Source organism: Mesoplodon densirostris, chromosome 5, assembly GCF_025265405.1.
Source record: "Mesoplodon densirostris isolate mMesDen1 chromosome 5, mMesDen1 primary haplotype, whole genome shotgun sequence".
In the NCBI taxonomy this organism is placed as follows: Eukaryota; Metazoa; Chordata; class Mammalia; order Artiodactyla; family Ziphiidae; genus Mesoplodon; species Mesoplodon densirostris.
In genome coordinates this window covers 102,092,532-102,114,697 of record NC_082665.1, presented here as the reverse complement: position 1 = coordinate 102,114,697, position 22,166 = coordinate 102,092,532, and positions in this window count along the sequence as shown.

Sequence of the window (22,166 nt, the reverse complement as noted above, 5' to 3'; positions counted from 1 at the left end):
AGCTCTATTTGTCCCTAGAATATATCCCACTGATATATTAATCCAGTCAAAATGCTGGATTAATAACTTGAAGTAATTATTTTCTCTGTGTAGTTATATCACCAACTTGATACACAGTTTAAAACAAGGAAACGTTCTTTTTAATTCTTTTTCAATTTTTAGAGATTGCTTTTCTTTTTTGACTTATCTTGGAAATTTAAAATATTAACAAGATGCTAAAACTGTAAAATAAAGTATACTCTGGGAAGGATTACTTCCATCTACATTTTTATTAGTTTTGGTTTATGTTTGCAACATTTTGTTTTGCAAATATAAGCATATAGGTATCTATTTTAACCATATCCTCTTCATAATCAATACTGAGAGGAGTGACCAGGGGACACTCACACTGCCCTGGCTGCCACTCCAGTGAGGGGTCAGCCATGCCCACATGTCCCCCATGGTGGTATGTTTGCCATGGATCTGTGTGGGTAAGAGCATTGTGGTTACGTAAGAAAATGTCCATATTTGTCTTTCCCATTTGGATACTGTCAGTTAAAATTCATTATGTATAAAGCCAAAGCATCTCTCTTCTTCTCGAACTAACTCTGCCTCCAAACTTCCCTCTATGTGTTCTCAGCACCTCAATTCTCTTAATCACCCAGTATCAAAACTTTGGTCAACGTGGACTTCTCTGTTCTGTTTAGTCTCATACTCTATCAATCACTAAGACATCTGACATCAATATTTTTTGAGCATCAACTATATGCCAAGCACGTGATAAATAAGACATAATTGGTGACTCCAAGGGGGAGCTTACATTTCAGTGGAGAAGTCAAAGAAAAAATAAATGATCCCAGTATGGTGTAAGGTGCTGTAATCGAAGTAGGCAGGGGATGGTTTGGGAGAACAAAGGGAGTACAAAAAACTCTAATGAAGGAGAACTTCATAAAGGGAGTGATGCCTGAGTTGAGTTTTGTGGGGGAACTGGGAGTAGGATTTACTCATGAGAAGAAGAGGATGAAGATGAGAGAAAGAGCATTCCAGGGGGAGCTCAGAGGTAAAAGAGAGAAGGATGTGTTTCAAGAACTACATATTTTTCACTATTCTTGGAGTGTCACAGTTGGGCGGAAGAAGAAAGAGAATCAGAGATCTGATGGTGAAGAATTTTGTTCCCTTACCATGTTACAAATTTTGGTTTCTTACCTGAACTCTCGGGGAAGCCCTTGAAGGATTTTAAATTGTGTAGTGATATAATCAGAACTGCTCTTTAAAAAAAATCGCCCAAAGGTTGGTCAGAGAATAAGAATGAAATGAAAGAGGAAAAATCTGAAGGCAAGACTAATGCCATAATTCAGGGGAGAAATGCTGAGTGCCTGAACCAAGGGCAGTGGCAGAAAAGATGGTGGGAAGAAAACTGACTTGAGAGAATTGTAGGAGACAGAACCAATAGGACTGGTAAATGGATGGTGACTCTAGGACACTCCCAGACTTCTGGTTTTGACATCTAAGTGGGTGGTGGCACCATTCACTTAGAATATGAGCACAAAAGGATAAGCAACAGGCTGGAGGGTGGGGAAAAATGATGACGGTACCAATTGGAATAACAGTATGAACAAAGTATTCCTTCAACAAATATCTGTTGAACTTCTACTCTGTGAAAGGCACAATGTTTTCTTGGGAGTTTGCAACAGATTATGATATTCAGGAGTTTATTTACAATAGAGAGAGGATTAGAGAGGGTGACTTAGGAAAAATGAGAGGGAAAAGAGCAGAAGGATGAGTATTAATGGGGATGAGAGTATGGAACTTGCATTTGAGAATCATGAAGAAAGTAACTGATCTCAAGGATACGAACAATATGTTGACCTAAAATTGCTTCAGTATGAATGGATTCTGAAGCCACGGAGAATTTCAGAGGCTGGAGAACCTTCTTTTATCTTCTTGTAGTTTCCTTTTCATTGTCATTGTTATCACCAGAGCTCAGACACTTTCTTCCTGTTCCTTTAATCTGTGTATTTCTCCTTCTTTTTGTTTGTATTTTTTATTTTAAAATATTTTCCTTAAAAATATTTTCCTATAAGCAAAAAGAAGAAAATTTAAATACAGTTTATAATCCTGTCACTCAAAGATAAATACTGTTAATGTTTTAGGATAATTTTCCATTTTTTTCCTAATGAAGGGCGGAGAGGAGAGAAAACATATTTTTTTATTTACAAAAAGAGGATCATATTGTATATTTTGGTTTTTAACATGCTTTTTTCAAACCCAAACAGTATAACAAGGATCTCTTCCTCTGCCCTTATAGGTTCCTCTATAGCATAATGTTTAATGACCTAATAGCACTATGTTGTATTTTATTGTCATTTCCAATTTTCAGGATTAAGAACAACTCTGACCATTCCAACATTATGCCATCTTTCCCTTCTCCAAATTCAAAATGTTTATTGTCAGTGGCACTTATTTTACCTCTTATCACAATCTACTTTATGGTATTTTTATATTGTTTTTTAACTTTTTATAAGCTTGTGTTTTGGTTTTACCAAATATTGTGTGTATCAGCTTAGGTTGTTATGCTGCAGTAGCCAACAACCCCCAAATCTCAGTGGCTTACAACAACAAAAATATATATTTTTAAAATAAATTTATTTATTTTATTTTTGGCTGCATTGGGTCTTCGTTGCTGCACGCTGGCTTTCTCTAGTTGTGTTGAGCAGGGGCTACTCTTCGTTGTGGTGCACAGGCTTCTCATTGCGGTGGCTTCTCTTGTTGCAGAGCATGGGCTCTAGGCACGCGGGCTTCAGTAGTTGTGGTGCGTGGGCTTCAGTAGTTGTGGCTCGCAGGCTCTAGAGCGAAGGCTCCGTAGTTGAGGCTCACAGGCTTAGTTGCTCTGCGACATGTAGGATCTTCCTGGACCGGGGCTCGAACCCGTGTCCCCTGCATTGGCAGGCAGATTCTTAACCACTGCACCACCACGGAAGTCTCAACAACAAAAATATTTATTTCTCACTCATATTTCATGCTCTTCACCTTGGGATGTGGGCTGAAGCAACCTCTATCTGGGACATGCCATTCTGTGGCAGGGGGAAAAAAATGTTGGGGGAGTCATGAAATGACCCTTAAAGCTTTTGCTTGAAAGTTTTGTACATCACTCCCACTCATACTTTATTGGTCAAAGCAAGTAACATGGTGAAGCCTGATGTCAGTGGGTGGGGAAGTAGAATCCTCTCACATGGAGAGACAGTGAGTCATTGAAACAATAATAAAATCCATCTCAGTTCTAAATTCCTATGGATACATGTGTTTTGCTTATTCTTTGTGTATCATCTTTATGAACTAGGTGGATTTTGTGGGAAAATTATTAAATAGCTTTATTTTTCTTACTGTCTTTCAAATATGACTGAGTGGCATCCCCTTTCCCAACTATGGACGTTATCTTGGGCAGAACTGAAAGGTTTTCTTACAACTTTGAGGTTTTGATCACACAGTCTTGTCTTTATGACTTAAAAAGTTCAATTTGATCAAAATTAAAACTTTAATCCCTCATTCAGTTAACGCTTCTCTCTTCAACAGCTGCTCTTAATCAGACCTAGGTTTGGACACTTGCAGTGAGTCTGTTTTTCTCCACTTGTTCTACCTCTTCCCCTAATCATTTTGCTTCACTGGTGCCACATTGGTTTAGGCCCTCTGTCTAACAGATGCAGAGTTTCTGGCTCTTTCTCTTTGTGGGTTGTTTAAAGACTCTTTGCTAGAGGTCCCCACTGCACTGTTCCCTGATGTGGGCAAGCATCTTCCAGTTGACCCCACCACTATTCCCATAGCTCTTGCTTCTCGCTTTACACCCCAGGACCACTCTTCCTCTCAGGGCCATCTTGTCAGGTAGACAGACCTCTAGAATGAAGATGCTTTGAGACACTCATGCTGATCACCTACTGTGATGTCCAGTCTGGTTCACTGGAAATGCTCATATTTTTGCTCCACCAAATTCTGAAAGTCCTGGCTATTCCCACTACAGCCCTCACTCCTCACTCTGTCATCAGCAGCAGCTCTAGTGAGCCCTTGCCTTTAGACTTCCAGGTGTAAGTCAGTTTTGGGGTTCTCCAGACACCTGAAGACCCATGGCAAGTTCTCTGAGATGTTCTCTTATTGTTTTTTTTTTGTTTTTGTTTTTGTTTTTTTGCACCTTGCTGGATCTTAGTTTCCCAATCAGGGATGGAACCCAGGCCCTTGGCAGTGAAAGTGCCAAGTCCTAACCACTGGACCATCAGGGAATTCCCTCTTACAGCTCTTATCTCACTTAAGGTGGGGGTGGGATGGGAAGATTTCAAAGCATAGCTCCCCAATAACTGTTTCCAAAAGTGACTCTCACCTCCAACAGTCCTCATCTCATCTACAGGCTGGAGGCGGGAGTTGGTCTTAGAGTCACAAAGTAAGTTTTATAACCTCTTACCAGTTCCTTAAAGCTCCTTTTGTTTACTACTTTGGGGCAATAACCATTACAAAGACAAAAGAATATCATGCCATATATATTCAGAATTTATATTTTCTGTGACATGTTTTACACCTAAACTGGTTAACGTCAGGCATGAGAGAGATGGGAGAGGGTGACATCTAGTTACTTTTATAAAAAGTTACCTCTTTCTTATATCTAAGATAGCTGCATAGAAGACTTTCACCACTGGAGGGGTGGGATGGGGAGGGTGGGAGGGAGGGAGATGCATGAGGGAAGGGATGTGGGAACGGATGTACATGTATGACTGATTCACTTTGTTATAAAGCAGAAACTAATAAAAAAAATTAAAAAAAAAGACTTTCACCACTATTTTTTTTAAAAGCACAGACTTGTGAAATAGCAAACAAGATTAGAAAGTTCAGAATTCTGATTGATATAAATGAAAAGGATTATAATACCAAAGGAAAGCAGTTATGAAAACTTACATGTCCCATCCATCCCTGGAAACTCTGATCAACTGGTAAAAGGGTTAGAAAGATCTGGGAATTCAGAGCTCAGTCATACCCCAGTTTACTTCAACTTAGCTTTATCTGTTATTAATCTTATAAGCAAAAGAAAGCAATGCAGAGACCCGGGAGTAATATTTCATTTCTCGGCTGCTAGCAAATGAAAAACAGATTGAACAAGTTTGGCTTATGATTCATTCTACAGTTGAAAGCCATTGCCCTTTAAGTTAGCCTTTTGAATGCAACTATAGTAGGTTTGCAACCTCGTATCTGGATAATGAGCCAACACACCATGAAAGCTGATGGCTGTGTCTGGGCTGCTTGCTGGCACTACCTAGCACTGAGTGCAATGACATTATGCTCCCAACGGTGTTAATTATAAGGGTCTTAGAATAGAAACATGGAACAGAAAATCAAAGATGTTCTTAGTTCACCACTAGCAAGCAAATGGCAAGTCACAAATGGCAGAAATTCCCTCTGTTGGAGGTAAAACCACTGAGATATTGACCAGCTACTGAAGCCCAGGATACTTTAACAAACTATGTAGTTGATAAGAGGAATTTTTTTCTGAAATTTTATTATGAAAAATTTCAAACATACCAGAGTTGATAAAATTGTAGTAACCTCACACGTATTCACCACCTAGATTTTATAATTGACATTTTGCTATATTTGCCTTCTTATATAGATAGCTACCTATCTATTCATCTTTCTATCTATACACCAATCCATCTTATTTTTTTATACACTTCAAAGTAAACTGCAAACATCAGTACACTTCACCTGTAAACACTTAAGCCTGCCTATTAGCTAGAGTTCAACATTTGTTTAGGGATTTTGTGTGTGGGGGGCAAAATTTACACACAGTGAAATGCACAAATCTTAAATGTACCGCTTAACAAGTTTTAACAAATGCATACACCTGGAACATAGATTTTTTATCTAAATGACTATATTTTACTTTTAGGGTTGCGTATTCCATCTCATCAAGTTTTGCTGAAGTTCAGTTTATTTTTTTTTTTCAAAAGCTTGAACTTCAAAGTCCACCAAAAGGATAAACTACAGGCTACCACCACCTACTCAATTATTCCCTCCACTCATTAAACAACTATACCAGCAATAGCAGACTAGAAAATATTATAAGAATGGTGCTGTTCACAAATGCATCTAAAATATGAAATACCTCAGAACAAGTTTACAAGAGAAATGTGTGACATAAATAAAGGAAACCATGAATCAACTGAAAGATAAAAGAAGGCTTTAATAATATGAAAAAAAAGCCATATTCCTAAGTGGAGAAATTAAACAGTATAAAGATGTTGATTCTCCCCAACTTAATTTATAGGCTTAAGACCCTTGAAATGGAAATATCAGTGGGACTTTCCATCTATACTATAGCGAAATAATTATAAAATTTATGACAGAAAAGTCTAAAACAGAAGAATAAGAGGGCATATTACCCTATTAAATAAATGCATGTATAATACTCACAAGCAGGAGATGGTGGCACTTGGAATAAAGAGGTAATACTGGAAGTGGTGAGAGGTGGTCAGATTCTGGACATTTCAAAGGTAGAGAAAATAGACTGTGATGGTGAATCAGACATGCGGCATGAGAAAAAGAAAGAACTCAAGGGTGACCCCAGGTTTTTACCTGAGTTACTCACTGAGAATTGGAAGATGGGGATAAAATATTAGGAGGGAGAAGAAGGGGATCAGGAGTTCAGTTATAAGTTTCCCATGTTAAGTTTTAGATGGTCATTACACAGGCAGGAGGAAATATGAAGTAGGCAATTGTATATTTGGGTCTGGAGTTCAGGGGAGTGAAAAGTCCATGTCCAGGCTAGAGTTATAAACACCAGAAAAAATCTAGGGAGTAGCTATAAAGAAAGAGGAATCAAGGTCTGGAAACTGAGAGCTAGGTAGACAAAGAGAGGTGTTGCCCAGATTCCGCTTCAAGGAAAGACTTTCACCCTACCTGCCAGCAGAAGCTTCCGCAGTCAACATGGGCACCTTGCCCAAAGCCCCACCTTCTCCCAGGGCTGGAGTATAGAAGCTTGGCCATTTTTGTCCAATGACAGGACAGCGCTGACCAGTAACACATGTTCAGGCGCCCCACTGGGCTGACCACTGTTTTGCTGTGCCTCTATCGCAAGTGACTTCTCTCTCCATCCATTCTGGCTCTCTCCTCCTTCCTTTCATAGGTGTTGATTCCTAAGACACATCTCATACACCAAACTGTCTCATCATCTGCTCCCAGAGAACTAAACCTATAACCTAAAAACAAGGAGAAACCAGTTAGGAGAGAAAGAGAGGCCTTTGAAGCAGGAGAGTAACTAAGAAAAAGGGGAGACTTAGAAGCCCAGAGAAGTTCGAATGATTACTCCATGAAACCTGCTGTATCAAACATCCTGGGGTGCCCCCCGATATCTCCTCTTGTCTTCTTCCTGAGTTTTAGAACTCCCAGATTTCAGGTGGACACCTGGCCAATCAAAATAAAGACAAAGTTTCACAGTTTCCCTTAAAGTTTTTGTGGTGATGTGATAAATTCTGGCCAATAATACGTCAGTGGCTGCTTCAGGGAATCTTCCTTCAAAACAAAACAAAACAAAAACAGCAGGGCAAGATCTTTGCCCTTTCCTGTCCCTTCCTTCCTGCTGCTTAGAACGTGTCTGGGATGGCTAAAACTCCATCCTGGCCAGGGTTGACACCTTACCTTAGGGATTGTGGAGTAGAAAGAGGCAGTCAGTCTGGGATCCAGTCAGTCTGGAATGGTAGACTCTCTATATGAGCTCTGGAGTGCTTTCATCCAGACTTTTATAAGAGCAAAAAATAGTGATTTTTTGGGAGTTTCTGTCGCTCTTAGGCTAATCTAATCCTAAATAGTACATGTACCCTAATCTTTTTCTACCCCAGGGTTGACCACTCCCTCCATCTGGCCCTTCTGCTCTTTGTGCATGCCTCTGTCACAGCACTTTCCATAATGGATTGTCATGATTTACATGTCTTAGTAGGTGCTCTGAGTTTGTTGAAATCTGTGAATAGACATCAATCCATTAATTTGGATCTTTGTAACTTAAACATTTCTTATCCTTCCAGTTAGATCACAAGCGCTTTGAGCACAGGGACCTTTTCTTATTCTCTCTGTAAAATTTCCATTTGGTTCTTTATATTTTCTGTTTCTTTGCTGAGAATTTTTTTCATATGTCAGAGTATAATTTTCAAAAAGTTAAATATATAACTTTCATATGAACATAAAGTGAGCACATGTCAAATATTTAATTCACTAATGAATGATAGAACTTGCATGATGCTGAGGATGGTTCAAAAAGAATTAGAAAGAAGGAAGTATTCAGAGTTTTGCTGAGAATTTTTACCTTTCTATATGTTTCAAGATTGTTCACCCTTACTTCTTAGAGAGTTTTTATAATAGTTGCTTCAAATACTTTGTCATATAATTCTAACGTATGTGTCATTTTGGTGTTGGCATCTATTGATTGTCTTTTCCAATGTGAGTCAAGACTTTACTGGTTCTTTCGATGCTGAGTAATTTTGGATTGTACTCTGGATATTTTGAATATTATAGGGTTCTGGGTCTTATTGAAATCCTATGGAGAATGCTGATATTTTTGTTTTAGTGGGTAATTGACTTGGTTGGGTTCAGGCTACAAATTTTGATCACACTTCTGGGTTTGGGGCTGCCTTCAGTTCAGGTTAGGGAATATTAGAGGGATAAAAATTGGAAAGTTACCGCCAGTTCAGTGATACTTCAATTCTGATCTTCTTTTCCAATCTATCTGCTATGATTTACTTTTCAAGAGTCCTAAAATAGCTGTTCCATGCATTCCGTCTAGATTTCATAGTGGTATTCAGTGGATGAAAGAGAGTGAATTGTGCTATCTTACCCAGAACAGAACCTTACTAAGTCATTTTAAAAATGTATGTCCTGGGCTTCCCTGGTGGAGCAGTGGTTGAGAGTCTGCTTGCCGATGCAGGGGACACGGGTTCGTGTCCCGGTCCGGGAAGATCTCACATGCCGCGGAGCAGCTGGGTCCGTGAGCCATGGCCGCTAAGCCTGCACGTCTGGAGCCGCTGCTCCACGAGGGGAGAGGCCACAACAGTGAGAGGCCCGCGTACTGCAAAAAAAAAAAAAAAAAAAAAAAAAACCCAAAAAACTGTATGCCCTTCATTTCTATAGAGGTTAAATAAAAGAAATGACCATATGAAGAATGGTTCTGAGTTGCTAGGAAAGTCCTTAAGATGTATCCTGATCCACTGCAGGGTTTAAAGTGCTCTGTGCAAAGAATTTGGGAGATGTGCAAAAAAGCATAAAACTTGAAATTAAGCAGTCCTATATTTGAACCTACATTTCATAGAATGGAAAATAGATTATTGTGATGTTCACTGAGAGGATAAAAATCATATGATGTTTGTAAATTCCCCAGCATATATAAGATAGAAAATAAATGTTAATTCCACTTCCTTTTAGAATTTAGTATCAGGAAAAGATTGCCTGAAGAAATAGTATGCTTCTTTTGATCATATGGTAAGAATTATGTAACTTGTATTTTTCTTCATGCTTTGGCTGACAGGAGGCTCAGAGCTAAGTGTGATGAGCAATCAATATGTTCATTTGTGTAACTGGTATATTTGCCTCTGTAGAATAACATGCCATTTTATTTTCCATTTTTTAAATTGCAGTAGTCAAATAGTATAATGTGACCTTTATGGTAAAATATTTTAAGCTTTTTGGATGTAGATAGAACATAATATAAAAAAGCTACTATAGGGCCTCCCTGGTGGCGCAGTGGTTGAGAGTCCGGCTGCCGATGCAAGGGACACGGGTTCGTGCCCTGGTCCAGGAAGATCCCACATGCCGTGGAGAGGCTGGGCCCATGAGCCATGGCCGCTGAGCCTGCGCGTCCGGAGCCTGTGCTCCGCAATGGGAGAGGCCACTACAGTGAGAGGCCCGCATACCGCAAAAAAAAAACAAAAAAAAAAACTAAAAATAGAACTACCATATGACCCAGCAATCCCACTCCTGGGCATATACCCTGAGAAAACCATAATTCAAAAGGGCACATGTACCTCAATGTTCATTGCAGCACTATTTACAATAGCCAGGATGTGGAAACAACCTAAATGTCCAACGACAGATGAATGATAAGGAAGATGTGGTACATATTACAATCGAATACTACTCAGCCATAAAAAGGAATGAAATTGGGTCATTTGTAGAGATATGGGTGGACCTAGAGGCTGTCATACAGTGTGAAGTAAGCCAGAAAGAGAAAAACAAATACTGTATGCTAACACATATATGTGGAATCTAGAAAAATGGTACAGATGAACCTATTTTCAGGGCAGGAATAGAGATGTAGACGTTGAGAACAGACATGTAGACCCGGCGGGGAAGGGGAGGGTGGGATGAATTGAGAGATTAGGATTGACATATATACACTACCATGTGTAAAATAGATAGCTAGTTGGAGCATGCTATAAAGCACAGGAAGCTCAGCTCGGTGCTCTGTGATGACCTAGATGGGAGGGATGGGGGGCAGTGGGAGGGAGGTCCAATAGAGAGGGGATATAAGTATACATATAGCTGATTCACTTCATTGTACAGCAGAAACTAACACAACATTGTAAAGCAATTATACTCCAATAAATATATATATATATAAAATTAAAAAAAAAAACAAAACAAAAAGAGTAGGAATAGCAGAAAGGGATTTAAGAGTCAGTGAATAACAGCTTAAATATGAATTTAAAGTGATGATGTTTAAAGCACAGGAGACTGCATTTTATATGTTGGAAGACAATGCATTTCTGGAGTTAGAAGGGGGAAAAGGCACTCCACATGGTACTCATCAAAATGTTAGTGGAGAAGTATGTCCTGCTTTGTGTTTCACAGTTTCAGAAAAGAGCAGAGAACTCTAGTCGTGTCAAGGCATTTTACAAAGCTAATTAAATATTACTAGAAATATTATCTGAAATTTGGAAATAAGGGAAAGAGTTATCACATGTTCTTGCCATCCAGTGCTGGTTTGACTTTCTATTTCCAGGCCTATTTTATAATTCTGCAGAGATTTACTTATAGATACAGTTGAGTCTCAGTACTCCCGGTAGTGTTCTATAAAGTCGCCATGAACACTGAATTAGCAAATACTACTGCTTCTATGGGAAATACAACGTTAAGTTCCTGAGAGCTTCGGGTCACATTTTCATTAACTGAGCAATATAGAATCGTGTTTTACGTGTGTTTCTGTTTGAAATACCTTATTTAATATATACATATATAGTGTTTATTCATTAGCATTGAACTCATGGCCGATAGCACTATAACTCATGCCTGAACAAAGCTTATCTAATACACACCACACGCAAGGCACACCACTGCCTGCTTGCACTAGGAACACTAGACAGCACTTCAGCACTATGCCATTTTAAACAGTGAAATCACCAACAGAAAACCACAAAAATGTAAAAAACATGGCACTCAATAGACCACAAAAAAAGACACTTGTTTACAATGTGAGAGCTTCAAGAAGAAGGCAGAGTATCATTTTGTTTGACCTCAGCTGGGAACACGCACATCAGGCAACTCAAATTTTTCGCTGCTCTGTGCATGTTCTCGAATGACCACAAAAACGTAGTGAGTATTAATCTGGGGGTTACAAATAAGTTTTAATGAGCAGAATTTCACAGATAAGGACTCCGCAAATAATGAAGATTGAATTTCTTCATCCTGCAGAGATGCGAATAATTTCTAACCAGTGAAAAGAACCCTATAGTTCGTGATGTATGGCTCTGCTGGAGGGCTACCCAATTTTATACCTAAGACAGAAATCAATTAGTCTGCCTTTGTCAGTCCAGTTTCGCATTTGCTCTTTGAACTGATTTTAGTATCTTCTGGTTCCTTTTTTTTTTTTGGCCGCGCTGTGCTGCTTGTGGCATCTCAGTTGCCGGCCCATGGATTGAACCCAAGCAATGACAGCAAAAGCGCAAGTCCTAATGAGTCCTAACCACTGGACTGCCAGGGAATTCCCTGGTTCCTTTATTAATTAACAAGTTGAATAAAATCTTTGACACGTGTTCATTTTTTATTTACCCAAGAGTCACTTTTTTTTACAATTTGGAAATTGTACTTTATACATTTTCAGAGACTAAGACACTGAGAAAATATGCCCATAAGTGCTGAATGAGGAGACAGAACAAGAGAAGTTCTAACATCCTTTCTTTGGGGCCTGAATTCCGCAATTTTGAGAGACTGAAGAGGCTTAAGAAGGAACGGGTGAGGGATAATTCAAAATTACTTAAACTATATTGATTGTAATAAAACTCGTTAAATATTTTTTACTTTAGTTAACATTTTCTAACCCTAATCTTTATTAGGACACTCTCAGAAAAGAAAAGAATTCTCTTAAAGTGAAAATGGAAATAAGCTATCTAAATAATGTACAGAGAATATCAAAAGATTATTTAAACCATTATCTGGTAAAAGGTGACAATTTTTTTAGTCTTAATAATAGAGGTTATATTTAGTATCATGAGAAACCATGGTCTGTTTGTCACAGGTTTTCTGCCATTTGTGATGTCAATAATTGCTTTATCATATAAATCTACTATAGAGTCCCCCACTGAATTAACGAAGGAAAATGAAATTATGCTGATTATTTCTTTCTTTTAGCTTTAATTGCCAGGCAGCTTAGAGTGAAATTTGAAGCTCCACAATAACAACTATATAGTTTTTCAAGACTTGTGCCTTTATGAGCCTTTTCTTCTTCCTAATCCTATTTGTAACTTATACTACTTACTTATAAATTGACTAAAAATATGTTTATAATATAGTATATATATGTTAATTAATTACAAATGTATTACTTTTTATTTATAATTTTCTCAATCCTTGACTTTTTAACTCCTATTTCTATTTTACTCTTTCATTTTACGGGTCTTCTGTTGTCAGCCATACAACTCTGGCATTAGAAGGGAAAAAGTATTCTCTGTTGTGGAAAGAGACAGAGCATACACAGGACAACAGACAAATAAAGGAAATAAATAAATAAAAGAAAACATTAAATTGTCTTTGGGATAGAAAGAGGGTGAGCCCTTGTTTTCCAGCCGGCAGAACTATGTCTATGGCTTCTTATATATGTGGGCATCATGGTTTTATGATCATGAACCAGGGTTGGCCTTAACAGACCACTGGCCCATTAGCTGATTGTTGCTAGAAGAAGGGCTTCAGGGTAAGGACTTCCTACACTTGACATGATAAAGGGTAAAAATCATAAAAGGCTCATTATCTTTTAGGGGGAGGAAGATAAGATACTTTATTTCTCAGGACTAACTTTACATCCCAAAGCCAGAAAAGTCAGACAAAAAATGAAGAGATTTCCACCTGTCAGACGTTACCTATACCACCTCCCTTGCTTGAAAAAGGAGGGTCATGAAAAGCTTTAGAATAATTGCAAACTTACTCAGAAATATAGATTATTTTAAGTTTGAATGGCAAAACTGAAGATTAACTGCATCGATGACAGGCAGTAGAAGTGGTTCTACCCTTGAAAACAGCAGGAATAATTAGTGTCTTAGTAGAAAGAAGAACTGCAGCCTCAATGCTTCAGATTCTTGGTGGGAGTGGGGGCTTATGAGGAGATGGAGTGGAAAGAGAATTCAGTCTTTTTAAAAGTAAGTATTTTCATATTTCAAGAGCAGGGTGTGTTTATTTTTTAGAAAATTTTGAAAAATTTAGAAAAAGTCACAGAAGAACACAAAAAGCACTTGCCACACTACCACTCCAGAGATGACCTATTTTGTACTAAGATTTTACTCTGTCTTTCTAGTCTTCTAATCTTTGTTTATGTATGCATACATTCCCTCTCTGAGGAGCTATGGCGTTACAAAAAGATCACTTAAAGAAGGGGACCATACTTTTACAGCAGGTGATAAATAAATATTTGATTGAAACTTGATATTTAAAAGGAGCAAATTATGAAAATAAATTCAATTTATCTTATATTGAACAAAATTTAGGTTGGAGTTGAGACTATGCCCAAAGTCTTAGAATGAATCAAGTCTTAACTTTGTTTTGGAGCAATTGATTGAACAAAATATATTTGATACTTGTAGCATAATTTAAAAGATGGTTCATTGATTTTTAAATTAAATCATTCTTTTAAAAAATGCCTATTGTGGTATGATTCTTGTCTACTTCTTTTGTTTAATTAACAAGTTTAATCTTCTTAAACTGTGTCAGATCATCACTATCAATGACATTAGCTGTCTTTGAAAAATTAGAAGGAGAGAAGTAAGAAACTCTGTTTCTTAGGACTGATTTTACAGCTACACACCTCATGGAATTCTGGCAACTTTAACAAGATTTACAACTTCAGTTTTCAGTCAGTTTGCACTGTATTCCCATTCTTTTAGCAGATGTTGACCATATCTAAAAATCAGATAGAGATGACTGACTGACCAAGTTGTAGATGTCATGGACAAGAAGAGACCAGTGTTAAAGTTGTTGGAATTTGATCAGTGATTTCATTAGTGAGTATTTTCATGTAATAGTAAATTCTGCTTCTTTACACTATATCTCATCCGTATGGACTTGGATAATAAACACAAACCCCTCTGTACTTAATGACAGTATCAAGTAGTGGGTGGGATTGTGCATGGTATGAGAAAAGGGCTGTGAAGGAGACAAGCTGTTTACCAGGCTTCTCCTAGAGGATACCAGGACCTTGGGAATGACAGGCTGGCTTATGATGGAGAGAAGGAAAAATAAAGACAGTGAGAGTTAAAGAGACATAGCATAAGGAAAGGTGTTCAGAGCTGTGCACCAGAAAATTGTTACTGCTGTCATTACAGGGGGTCAGAATATTTGGGTTCAGCTACTAGTTGTATCCAATGCACTTAAGCAAGTCAATTCCACTGGGGCACTTGTTATCCTTTGTAAAATGAAGGGTTGGGCTGCACCATCCTTAGGATTTCTCATGTTTCTAAAATTCTGTTATTCTATGACCTGAGAACAATATTTCTAAGGGATGCTGGAGCACTTAAGAAGACTTGAAGACTGTAATAATCTGATACTTGCTACTTAAGAAGAGTTTGTAGCTATTTGAGTATTTTTTCTAACATGCGCTCTTATACATTGTGCACTTCAATGTTTCTTCTACTTTTTTTTTTTTTTGCGGTATGCGGGCCTCTCACTATTGTGGCCTCTCTCGTTGCGGAGCACAGGCTCCGGACGCGCAGGCTCAGTGGCCATGGCTCATGGGCCCAGCCTCTCCACGGCATGTGGGATCTTCCTGGACCAGGGCACGAACCCGTGTCCCCTGCATTGGCAGCCGGACTCTCAACCACTGTGCCACCAGGGAAGCCCTCTTCTACTTTTAATTGAACTAATTAATTAGCTCATAGGATGCCTTTATGTGGATTAGGGAAATACTCCTCCATTAGCTTCGCAAAATGACAGGGATTTTTTATTTGTTTTTCAATTTTGGTACTCCTTCACTGGATAGACAAAGCCAAATTATCCCTGTCCTGGTCTCTTGGCCTGAAAAGTGGTGGCTTTCTGGTTAATAATCTCATTTGATTTTCTCACAAATAATTTTTCAATTTCTACATAAAATGAACATAAAAATGTTAGGATGCCTGAATGTTTATGGGAGACAAACACAATTGTAGACAGGAAATTTGTTCAACTGGGCACCTGGAGATGTGTGTTGAGAGAAAAGAATTCCAGCCATTTAAAAACAAGTGGGTGGGGGGCTTCCCTGGTGGCACAGTGGTTAAGAATCTGCCTGCCAATGCAGGGGACACGGGTTTGAGCCCTGGTCCGGGAAGATCCCAAATGCCACGGAGCAACTAAGCCCACGTGCCACAGCGACTGAGCCTGCACTCTAGAGCCCGCAAGCCACAACTACTGAGCCCGCACTCCACAACTACTGAGCCTGCGCTCTAGAGTCCGTGCTCTGCAACAAGAGAAGCCACTGCAATGAGCCCGCGCACCACAACAAAGAGTAACCCCCACTCACCGCAACTAGAGAAAGCCCGTGCACAGCATCAAAGACCCAACACAGCCCCCCCCCCAAAAAAAACCAAACAAGTGGGGGAACTTCTATGGTGGCGCAGTGGTTAAGAATCCACAGGGGACATGGGTTTGATCCCTGTTCCGGGAAGATCCTACATCCCGCAGATCAACTAAGCCCGTGTGTCACAACTACAGAGCCTGCACCCTAGAGCCTGTGAGCAACAACTGTTGAGCCCGAGCACCACAACTACTGAAGCCTGCATGCCCTAGAGCCCGTGTGCCACATCTACTAAGATGAGTGTTGCAAGTACTGAAGCCTGCGTGGCCAGAGCCAGTGCTCTGCAACAAGAGAAGCCTCTGCAAATGAGAAGCCCTTGCACCACAACGAAGAGTAGCCCCTGCTCACCACAACTAGAGAGAAAGCCCATGCACAGCAAGGAAGACCCAGTGCAGCCAAAATAGCAATAATAAAATAAATAAATAAATAAATAAATAAATAAATAAATAAATAAATAAAACAAGTGGGGACTTCCCTGGCTGTCCAGTGGTTAAGACTCTGCGTTTCCAATGAGGGGGGCATGCAGGTTCGATCCCTGGTCGGGGAACCAGTATCCCACATGCCACACAGTGTGGCCAAAAAATTAAAAAATAAATTAAATTAAAAACAAGTAGACACGTGATATTATATAGAATCACTTGCTAAAGGCTAAAATTGAATTGTGTCTTAGTGTCCTGTAAATCAACATTATTGCAGTACATATGCAACTTTATACTGGTTTTAAAGATTTCTTGATTCCTAGAAACATACAACCTACTAAGACTGAATCATGAAGAAATAGAATATCTGAACAGACTGATTCTTAGTAAGGAGATTGAGTCAGTAATCAGAAACCTCCCAACAAATAAAAGTCCAGGACCAGATGGTTTCACTGGTGAAATTTATCAAACTTTTAAAGAAGAATTAATACCAATCCTACTCAAACTCTAAAAAAAAAAGAGAAAGATTTCTTGAATAATGTGAGTAAAGTGGGGTTGGTAATCCCAAAGAATGTGAATTCACTATTTATAATTTCTACAACAGGAATGATAGCTAATACTTCTTGAGTGCCTACTATGGGCCAGGAAGATAAAGAAATTGAGGAATAAGAAATTGCCCAGGGCCACGCAGCTCATAAGCGGCAGAGCCACAATTTAAATCTGGGCAAAGTGACTCCAGAGTGCCCACTTAACCATTGACTCCTGCCATCTCTGAGCCTCCGTGATTTTACCATTAACAATGGTTAAGAAAAGTAGTCAGGTTTTGTCACTTTGTTTGGTTTGGTTTGGTTTTAATCTCATCATCAAGCAGATGTCTTTTAATAGGGTACTATTTTTTTCAATCCTCAATTTTTAAAAATTTATTTAATTAATTTTTTGGCTGCGTTGCATCTTCATTGCTGCACGTGGGCTTTCTCTAGTTGCTGCAAGTGGGGGCTACTCTTCTTTGCGGTGTGACGGCTTCTCATTGCGATGGCTTCTTTTGTGGAGCACGGGCTCTAGGCACGTGGGTTTCAGTAGTTGTGGCATGCGGGCTTCAGTAGTTGTGCCTCATGGGCTTCAGTAGTTGTGACTCGCGGGTTTTAGAGCGCAGGCTCAGTAGTTGTGGCGCACAGGCTTAGTTGTTCTGTGGCATGTGGGATCTCACCAGACCAGGGCTCGAACCGGTGTCCCCTGTGTTAGCAGGCAGATTCTTAACCACTGCACCACCACCACCACCAGGGAAGCTCAATCCTCAATGTTTTAAGTTTCAGTTATGTTGAAGCCTCAACACATTAAAAACAATAGAGAAGTTTATATCAGTCAAGACTATTTTTTCCATTCTCTTTCTCTGCATCCATTACATCAATTTAGCCGAACAGAGTACCAGCAGTACCTGGTAATTCCCTATAAAGAGAGAAGCTCAGCGCAAATGCACTCTTGAACTGAAACTGCAACTAAGAGGTTACATTTACACATGGATTTGGCAGAAGAAATGATACAATATAACAGGCTGAGATTTCTTTGTAAACATCTATGACTCAGAGTCACCGTGGGAAGTTAAGAAAAAAGTTATTTCCCCGTTTTCAAAATAAAGAAACTGAAAGGACTGGACTTGCCTTTAGAACTGACGACACAGCTGCTCAGCACTAGTCTCCTGCTATAAGGATAAAGAAATGAAATCCAGCAAATAATTCATGTTTAAACGTTGCTTCAAGAGGGAATTGGGTGAAGGGCACAACACACCTCTCTGTATTATCCTTACTACTTCCTGTGCATCTATAGTTATTCCAAAGTAAAACTTTTTTTAAAGTTCCTTCACTATGAGTAATGGACTTTTAACCTTGGATAAAATTACTGCTATATTCTTGAATTTAGTAGAAGAATAAAGGAAGGGATGTCTGTAGTCAGACCTTTGTCATTTTCACAGGGTATATTTATTGTCTGTGGAGGGTCATTTTCCAAATATATGGGCAGTAAGTAGAAAAATGATAGAATATTCCTTCAAAAATACACTTTCTTTTCCAACTCAAGACTTGAAATCCGAAGCACTAATCAAGGAGTACCGACTATACATTTTGTTGTTATTTAATTTTTTTCCTAATGATAGAAATAACACACTGTAAAATTTTTGGTAAATATTACAAATAATAAATAAATAAATAAAATATTCCCACAATTTAAAACTGAGCAATAACTACTGTTGATATTTTGATATATTTCTTTTCTACGTGTAAGTACTTTGTATAAAATTTGGATCATACTCCATTTTTATTTGGTGAGCTTACCTTTACATTTAAAATATTGTGAGCTTTTCCCAAATCAAAAATAAAATTTTATTAGCTGCATATTAATTCATCATGTGGCTACATCATCATCTAATTAATCATTCCATTATTGGGTTGAATATCTTAGTGACATAACTTTCACTAACATAAATAATGGCACATACAAAATTTTCAATCATTAATCGTTGTGTGCATCTTTTTTTTTTTTTTTTTTTTCTTTTTGCGGTATGCGGGCCTCTCACTGTTGTGGCCTCTCCCGTTGCGGAGCACAGGCTCCGGATGCGCAGGCCCAGCGGCCATGGCTCACGGGCCCAGCCGCTCCGCGGCATATGGGATCCTCCCAGACCGGGGCACGAACCCGTATCCCCTGCATCGGCAGGCGGACTCTCAACCACTGCGCCACCAGGGAGGCCCCCGTTGTGTGCATCTTTGATTATGTATTTTAGCTAAATTCTTAGAAGTGGTATCACTGGGTCAAAGAGATTTAGTTTTCTTAATACCTATTGGCAAATTGTCCTACAGAAAGGGTATACTGACAATTATCCACCTGAATCTGAAATTCTGCTACAAGTGGTCTCTCCATTTGATTTCCTCAAAGTCTATTTTCACCTGTTCAACCCACAGCTCTTTTATGTGAGACTAATACTAACTCTCCTGAAAAGGTCAGGTATAGATGACTAGAAAAGAATTTCTGATTATTGACTGCATTTCCCTGGCCTCAGTATAGTCAAGGTGGAAAAGATGCCATCACTTTCAGAACCTTCTTGCAGCCATATTAACATTAGTATGTTTTTGCATTTTTCAAACCCATATTAGTCCAAATCATAGTGGACACTAAAGAACCTCAAGTGACTAAGACTGAGGTGGAAAGAGAGAGGAAAAAACTGTTTCGTAATGTTAAGGATCTTAGAATCCTCATGGAAAGGACTTTATCGGTGCTTCACAAACTGTAGTGTACTTATGAGTTACCTGGGGATATTTTAAGGTATAATTGACATTCAACATTACATTAGTTTCAGATGTACAACGTAATGATTCAATATTTGTATGTATTACAAAATGATCGCCACAATAAGTCTAGTTAATGACCATCACCATAAGTAGCTAGAGAATTTTTTCCTTGTGATGAGAGCTTTTAAGATCTACTCTCTTAGCAACTTTCAAATATGCAATACAGTATTAACTATAGTTGTCATGCTGTACATACATCCCAATGACTTATTTACCTTAGAACTAGGAGCTTGTTCCTTTTGACTCCCTTTACCCATTTCACCACCACCACCACACCTCTGGCAACCACTAATCTGTTCTCTGTATCTATGAGGTTGGTTTTTTGGTTTTTTTTTTTTTTTTTTTTTCCTTTGCGGTATGCGGACCTCTCACTGTTGTGGCCTCTCCTGTTGCGGAGCACAGGCTCCGGATGCGCAGGCTCAGCGGCCATGGCTCACGGGCCCAGCCGCTCCGCGGCATGTGGGATCTTTCCAGACCAGGGCACAAACCCCTGTCCCCTGCATCGGCAGGCAGACTCTCAACCACTGTGCCACCAGGGAATCCCTGGTTTTTGTTTTTTTTAAGATTCCACATATAAGTAAGATCATACAGTATTTGTCTTTCTCTGTATGACTTATTTCACTTTAGCATAATGCTCTCAAGTTCCATCTATGTTGTAGTAAATAGCAAGATTTCATTCTTTTTTATGGCTGAATAATATTTTATTATATATACATACCACAACTATATGTATATATATACCACAACTTCTTTATCTGTTCATCCACTAATGGACACTTAGGTTGTTTCCATATCTTGGCTAATGTAGATAGTGCTGCAATAAACATGGTGGTGCATATATCTTTTCCAGTTAGTGTTTTAATTTTCTTTGAATAAATATCCAGAAGTGGACTTGTTGGATCACGTTGTAGCTCTATTTTTAATTTTTTGAGGAACCTCCACACTGTGTTTCACAGTGGCTATACCAATTTACATTCCCAGTAACAGTGCACAAGTGTTCCTTTTCTCCACATCCTTGCCAACACTCGTTAATTCTTGTCTTTTTGATGACAGTCGTTCTGACAGACGTGAAGTAATATCTCATTATGATTCGTGATGTTTAGCATCTTTTTTTGTGCTTGTTGGCCATCTGCATATCTTCTTTGGAAAAATGCCCATTTTTAAACCACAATTTTTTTTTTTTGCTGTTGAGTTGTATGAGTTCTTTATGTATTTTGGTTATTACCCCTTATCAGTATATGATTTGCAAATATTTTCTCCCACTCAGTAGGTTGTCTTTTTATTCTGTTGGTGGTTTCTTGGGAATATTTTTAAAATGTAGATTCTATTCTATAGGTTGAATATGAGGAGCAGGACCTGTAATTTTGCATTTGTTACAAGCTCCATGGACCACTCTTTGAGTAGCAAAATTATTGGACTATTAAGCAAGACAACAGTTTTGGATACCAATTACTTAATGGGCTCATAATAAACACCTGACAAATGTTTAGGGTTATTATTTTTACTATTATTATTAATGTGTATATTAATTCTTTTCCTCTCCTGCAGAAACAATGGCAAATTTATTTCAGGAAATTGTCCTTTATAATATGATAAATTTCTTCTGTTTTGTGAGACAAAGTATCTGATCTCCCAATATATGCCAGATGGCACTGTTTCTTTTCAATGTCTTGTTTCTGAAAGACATAGTAGAGGAATGACAGATTCAGAGAGAAATGAGTTTGACTTCTTTTTGATTTCCAGGGGCTTCTTTGCTTTGAGTGACTGCAGGTATTGCTCCCTGACTCAGTGAATGTAAAGACCGCTAATAAAATTTCTCAAAGAAATTGAAAAATACAGTCTGTCCTTCTGTTCTTTCTTTTCTCAGCTAAACACCCTTAATTATTTTTTTCAAACCTCCTTAGACTTTCTGTACAAGCTTTCTGTCTCTTTTTATTCATTAGCCTGTTTACTCCCTTTTATCTTTATCACTTTTTATTTTGGTACTGACAAATGGGGTTGGGTAAGGTGGAAAGAATCTTCTTTTTACTCACAATAATTTTGTGATAACTCAGAGCATGAGAAGGCAAGTGATTCAATGACTTTTCTATAAGTGAAAAAAAAAAAAGCTCAGAAGTGATAGAGGCACTATATGAATTTAGATTTTTCCAACGTCATAGCTCATGTTCTCTGCAGCATGCCATGCCTAATCTCAAATCTGGGAGATAAAACAAGCACACAGATGATTATAATTTAAGCCAAAGTGGGCAGTAGTGACAGAAGTACACAAGAGTAGTACAAACCAAGTGCTGCCGAGATCAGAAACAAGGAGAGATGTGTTCAGTTGGGAGGATCGGATGTGGCTTTGTGGATAGGTTCCTATATGAAGCCCTCTAGTTA